Source organism: Rhineura floridana, chromosome 8, assembly GCF_030035675.1.
Source record: "Rhineura floridana isolate rRhiFlo1 chromosome 8, rRhiFlo1.hap2, whole genome shotgun sequence".
NCBI classification, from domain to species: Eukaryota; Metazoa; Chordata; class Lepidosauria; order Squamata; family Rhineuridae; genus Rhineura; species Rhineura floridana.
The window spans coordinates 40,171,251-40,177,593 of NC_084487.1; the positions used below are offsets into that span (position 1 = coordinate 40,171,251).

Consider the following 6,343-nt stretch of genomic DNA (forward strand, 5'->3'; position numbering starts at 1 on the left):
CATTTGTTAATGCAGCCAAAAATAGCATTTGCCATTTTTGCAGCCACAGCACGCTGTTGACTCATATTCAGCTTGTGATTAACAACCCCAAGATCCTTTTCTCATGTAGTATTGCTGAGTCATGTATTCCCCATCTTATAACTGTGCATTTTGGTATCTTTTTCCTAGGTGTAGAACTTTGCACTTATCCCTGTAACTTTTCATTCTGTTTTCACCCCAACACTGAAAGATCCCTTTGCATTTTGTTTCTGTCTTCCAAGATATGAGCTATCACTTCCAATTTTGTATCACCTGCAAATTTGATAAACATGCCCTGCACCTCCTCATCCAAGTCATTAATGAAAATGTTTAAGAGCACTGGACCCCGGACCCAGCCCTGTGGTACTCCGCTCATTACCTCCCCCTAGTTTGAGAAGTAACCATGTACCCAATGGTGGATCCACCTAATAGTTGTTCCATCCAGCCCAAATTTAGCTAGCTTGCTAATCAGAATATCATGGGGCACTTTGTCAAAAGATCTGCTGAAGTCAAGATATATTATGTCCACAGCATTCCCACAGTCTACCAGGGAGGTTGCCCCATCAAAAAATGAGATAAGATTAGTCTGGCAGGATTTGTTCTTGATAAATTCATGTTGGCTTCTAATAATCATTGCATTGTTTTCAAGGTATTTACAGACTGACCACTTTCTAATCTGCTCTAGAATTTTCCCAGGGGTTGATGTCTTACTCTCTTCAGACAAGATGATTTACTGAACTGATAATATTGAAATCTTTATCTCTATCTGTGTTACAAGTTGTAGTGGGGTGTTCATTTCACATTTCCTTATTGTTGGTACAGACAATATCTCAGTCACAATATTGCTTTATGTTTATGCTTTGCTGGCTTTTTGTTTTATGCTGGATTTTTAAACTACTGCATTGACTTGTATTATGTTAGTTTCTATTTTGTGTTTTTAACAATGGAAGGGCAGGATATAAATCCTCTTACTGATTCAGTAGAAAAGACAATAATGCTAGGGAAAACAGAAGGGAGTAGAAAAAGAGGAAAATAAGAGATGGACTGATTCCATAAAGGATGCCATAGACCTGAACTTACAAGATCTGAACAGGGTGGTTTATAACAGATGCTGTCAGAGGTCGCTGATTCATAAGGTTGCCGTAAGTTGTAATCGACCTGAAGGCACATAACAACAACAAATGTTAGAAAGTAGAGTCTAAGCATTTAAGGCTGAAAATGTTAAGTTGTTTTTCAAAAAAAACAAAAAGATTCCTCCCATCCTTTCCCCCCTCCCAGTTTTTGGTGGGCACAACAACAATGCAACCATTAAAATGCTTAATTTGCATAATTAGCAAATATTTTGCATTATATGCAAATTGGCCTGCCTGGATTTGTGGAATATAGCAACCCTGTTACTAGAAGATTTGAGCCAAAGAACACACCAAACACACAGGAGAATCAGAAAGAACATGGTTGCTCAAGACAAGTTGGGGCACAAACTGTCCGGGTAGGCTGAATGGCCATCTTGGGTAGACAGAGCTCATGCAAAGTCTAGAATATGTCATGTCCAGAGAAATGTTCCAATTAACTGTTCTGATGGCTGACCACATGGCAGCTGCATACACAAGAATCCATAACATCCCTGCTGGATCAGGCCAAAGGTCCATCTAGTCCAGCATCCTCTTCTTACGGTAGCTAACTAGATGCCTGTGGGAAGTTGGCAAGCAGAACCTGAGTGTAACAGTACTCTCCCTACTGGTATTCCAAACAGCTGGTATTCAGAGGCATACTGCTTCTAACAGTGGGGGTAGAACATAGCTATCATGGCTAGTAGCTGGGGAAGGTTCCCTATTCTAGTCCTGGTGGTTCCCAACAATCAGAGAGGGCAGGTAAACAAGCAGAGACCATGAGGAGGAAGAGGAGGAGCAGTGCCAGATGGTTCTGGGAGATCAGTTTAGAGCACCCTGGTGGGCCTTTGTGGAGACCCAACAATGCCAACCTCTAATGGTAGCCTTGGCAAGGCTTTCATATGAACAATATGTACCCTTGAGAAACAGAAAGCATGGAACGCATGTTCCAAGCCTGTGTGCACTTTATTTGTATGTATGTTTTTATATGCTGTCCTTCAAAAGGGATTTCTAGGATAGCTTGCACTGGGATGTCAAATGCATGTAAAAATGGGACCCCTAAAGCATGGCAGTCAGGTGCAAGAAGGGGACAGAGCCAGCAGACATTACCCTATGTCCCTTCCACAGCTGTATGTGACCATCTGCATAGGGCTACAGAGTCAGACTATTGATTCAACTCAGCTAGTGCTGTCAAGTCTGACTCAGGCAGGGGTTGTGACCTCAAAGCTCAAAAATTGTTGTCAAGAAATTTGCACTGGGTTCATCCATTCACTAGAAATGTCCATTGTGGCACAGACATTGTAGGTGAATTTTGGTTCCCCTAAGGAAGAAGAAAACATCCCATTGACCTTTATCCCAAGCTGTGCCGCAGAGCTATGGTGCCAAGACTGGCAGTACAACCGTATGTACTAAACAACATAGGAGAGACCTGCTGGCTCTGACGAAAAGCCTTTTCTCACAGAGGCCAACTGGATACCTCGGAGAAGCCTGCAAACAGGACATGAGCACAACAGCACTCTCCCCACTTGTGATTCTCAGCAACTGGTCTTCAGAAGCATCCTGTCTCCAACAGCGGAGGGAGCGGAGACCATAGTTGGCATGGCTAGTAGCTCCTGATGACCCTCTAATCCTCTTTTAAAACCATCCAGGTTAGTGGTCTTCACTACACTCTGTGTTGTGTGAAGTATGTATTCAGAATTAAGTCCTTCTGAATTGAATAGGACAATTGGTTTCAGGTGTTTTATTTATTTCTTTAGTTGCTATGTATATGTCTTGCCTTTCCCTCCTCCATGAACTCAAGGCAGCATACGTTGTCCTGCCTCTCTGCCTGCACCTCCATTTTAACTTCACATCAACCCTTTGAAGTAGATTAGACTAAGAAATAGTGACTGGCACAAGGTCACCCAATGACTTCTGTGGCTGAATGGAGATTTGAAACCTGGTCTCCCAGGTCCTAGTCCAGCACTCCAACCCCTACACTGCACTGGCTCTCACATTGAATGTATAGGATTGCAGCCTGTGTGAGACTCGACTAAAATGGAGCAGTGCAGGTTAACCTGAAGTTTCAGCAGGAAGACCAATGTGAAATTTCAGAATTCATCTTTGCCATTATGAAAGTGATCAAGTGATTGAGGCACTGAATTGGCATTGTCACGAGTGCCAGGAACTGCAGTGCCCTGACACAGCAGCATTTGTAGGCAACTTTGATGTATGCCAGCTACAGCTATAGCAGTTAAGCTTAACATTTATAACACTAGCGATTGATACACACCAGAGTGCAGAAATAATCAACCAGTCTGGTTTTTAGGGTTTTTTAAGGAAGTTACCTTTTTATTGCCTATGGCCATACTATCCTGAACACACGCAATCTCATCTGATCTCAGAAACTAAGCAGGGTCAGGCCTGGTTAGTACTTGGATGGGAGACCACCTGGGAATACCTGGTGCCGTAGACTTAGAGGAAGGCAATGGTAAACCACATCTGAATACCTCTTACCATGAAAACCCTATGAATATATCCAAAAAAGATTCATAGGGTCGCCATAAGTCATAATCGACTTGAAAATATATAACAGCAACAACAACCTTGTTATTATCAGCAGAATATAAATGCATTGTATCAAACTCTGGCAGCTAAAATGGAAGCTCAGCAAAGGAAAGGAGTAATACTATGGGAAGGAGGAGAAGGGCATAATGACTAGGAGTTTTTGTTAATAAAAGCACAAAAATGTCTGCTTTTGCCAGTGAATGTCTCTATTAAAATCTCCATCAAAACTCATAATATTTCCATTCTGGCTATCCTACACTTTTCTTTGTCCCAGACCCACTAAGCCGAGGTGGGGAGTGGGTTGTTCATCTGAAAATATAGCGTGATCAAAAATTCTCAAGGACCATGTTTTGGAAGAGCAGAGATTATTGTTATTCTCAGAGATGCAGGGATGGGGAGAATAGCCTAGTTTCTTTTGAATATGGGCTCAAATCCTTTCTCAGCACCATGAAGCAAACTGCGTAAACTTGACTAAGTAACTGATTCTACTTAGATTGGCATGAGCATAAAATGGGATAGTCCCCATCATGTTTGCTTATTTTTTTATATATATTTGTATATACCGTTTAATACCAGAACAGTCTCTAAGCTGTTTACAAAAAGATAGCACATACATTACCTATATATCTATGCCTATATCTGTCTGTATATCTATACCTCTATATCTATATATGCACCCTTATACCTATACATCTGTACTTACAGAAATGCAAATAATTAAGTGGTCTATAGATGTTTTAAATTAATAAATAAGATAAATAAACAATCCTTTGCATGGTCACTCAGAAGCAAGTCCAACTGATTTCAGCTGGACTTTGCTGTCTAGTAAGTGTGCAACAGTGCGACCCAAGTCTATGTATTGTTTGATTTTCTTCAAATTGCACACTTGACAAGTACAAGATCGACCATTTTAGATAACAGCTGAAAAACTTTGTTAAAGAAGTTGAGCTTCTCACCCTCCCTCTGCTTGCTCCCTTTGGCTTTCTACAGCCAGAATTTTGAACTGACATTTCACACAGATTTTTTTTCTTGTACCATTTCCTTGGAGGTCAGTCTTGCTGCCTGGCACCATTAATTTGCTGTCCTTTCAGCTCTTGACTATCCAAGGTGACAAGGGTCTTAGCATTTCCCAAGGCAAATATCAATCTGCATTCCAGGGACTGGCTCCGAATCGATCCAGAGAGATGAAATAACCATTAGGCGGATATTGACCTGGTTTATGAATTCTCTAAATGTTGTGAATAAAGATATAGATTTCATTGTCAGACTGCACAAACAGAGCAGCATTCCCAAGATATTGGATTTGACGTCTGTTGACTCTGAAGAGGCAGGAGGAATAAGGGGGGGGGGATCTGCTAATGTTCATGTCACATATGTGAGTGGAGGCTATGGTGATAAATCATGGCTTGAAACAAACAGGCATTAGCAAAAAGGCTTATACCTCTTCTCTCATTTGTTCCTTGCCATATGGAGCCTCGAGGTTCCTTCTAGTATGCCTGCTTCACCCCAGCCCTTCTGCTCTTGTTATTACCTTCTCTGGTTCCCTATCTGCCTCTGGCAGAGGAGTCTGATGAGGCCCTGCTGAAATCCACCAGTGCTGTGCATGACACAGAAGAGTGCATGGGTTATAACCCATGTGAGGCCCTCCTTTCTTTGACTTTCCCATTTGCAGCTAAGCATGCACAAAAAACCAACTCTGCAGCATCCATTCCCTTGTTCCAAGGAGCTCCCCATCATTTTCCATTGCTTTGGGGCTGGCTGAATGAATGGTTTCAATTGTTCTTCTTGCTGATGCCAATGTACCACTATCGCTTTTCCTGTTTTTGCTACCCTTTCTGGCCGCTTGGATGTTTTCAGGCCAGTTTAATTGCTTCATATCTTGATGGTCATGTTAATTTATTATTATCCACTTTGATTTCCTTTGAAGGCAAGGCAGGGTGCAATGAGAAAATAACAACAGCAAGTGGCACCTTTAACAAAACATTGCAGCGCAGAGTGCTCCTATTCATGATACTCCATTCCATTCCTTTCCCCCCCTCCCAATCAGGCAGCATTCTGTAGCTTATTCATCATTATGCAAGTTTTTTTTGGGGGGGGTGATTCCTCCCCCATTTTTTTTTCAATTTTGTTTTAATACTTTTGCAAGCCTTGGGATTTCCCAGAGCCTGCAGATAGGAACACTGGAGGCTGCCCTATACTGAGTCAGATAATTGGTCCATCTAGTTCAGCATCGTCTACACTGACTTGCAGCAGCTTTCCAGGAATTCACACAGGGCTCTTTCCCAGGCCTAGGGATAGAAGAATCTGTCAGTTTTGGTTCTCTCAATTTCTCATTTTTCCAGTCTTAAATTCAGTTGATTACTTCAGCAATTTGTGGGTTTTTCTAAAAAAAAACAATGAAAATTATTAATCATTTAAGTGTGAATTTCTTCTGATAAACAGTTTTGTACGCAGTTTTGACTAACATACACATTTTTGCAAGCAAGTTCTAATGAATTTGGAATTTTATTTTCACAAATATATTCCTTTTTATGCAGACATTTCCCTTATAAATGCATTTTTGTAAACGTTGGTTGGAAAACTGCACTGCAGAATTTGGATATGTGTGAATTTCAAAGAATGGGTATGTTTCATTTCTCATGAAAGTGTGAATTTGATAGATTTTCCTT

At 41.2% G+C, this 6,343-nt stretch overlaps 1 pseudogene; it reads left to right on the forward strand.

The window, feature by feature from the left end:
* The first annotated feature begins 3,463 nt into the window (after positions 1-3,463).
* LOC133363559 (5S ribosomal RNA) lies at positions 3,464-3,582 on the forward strand (annotated as a pseudogene).
* Positions 3,583-6,343: the final 2,761 nt, after the last annotated feature.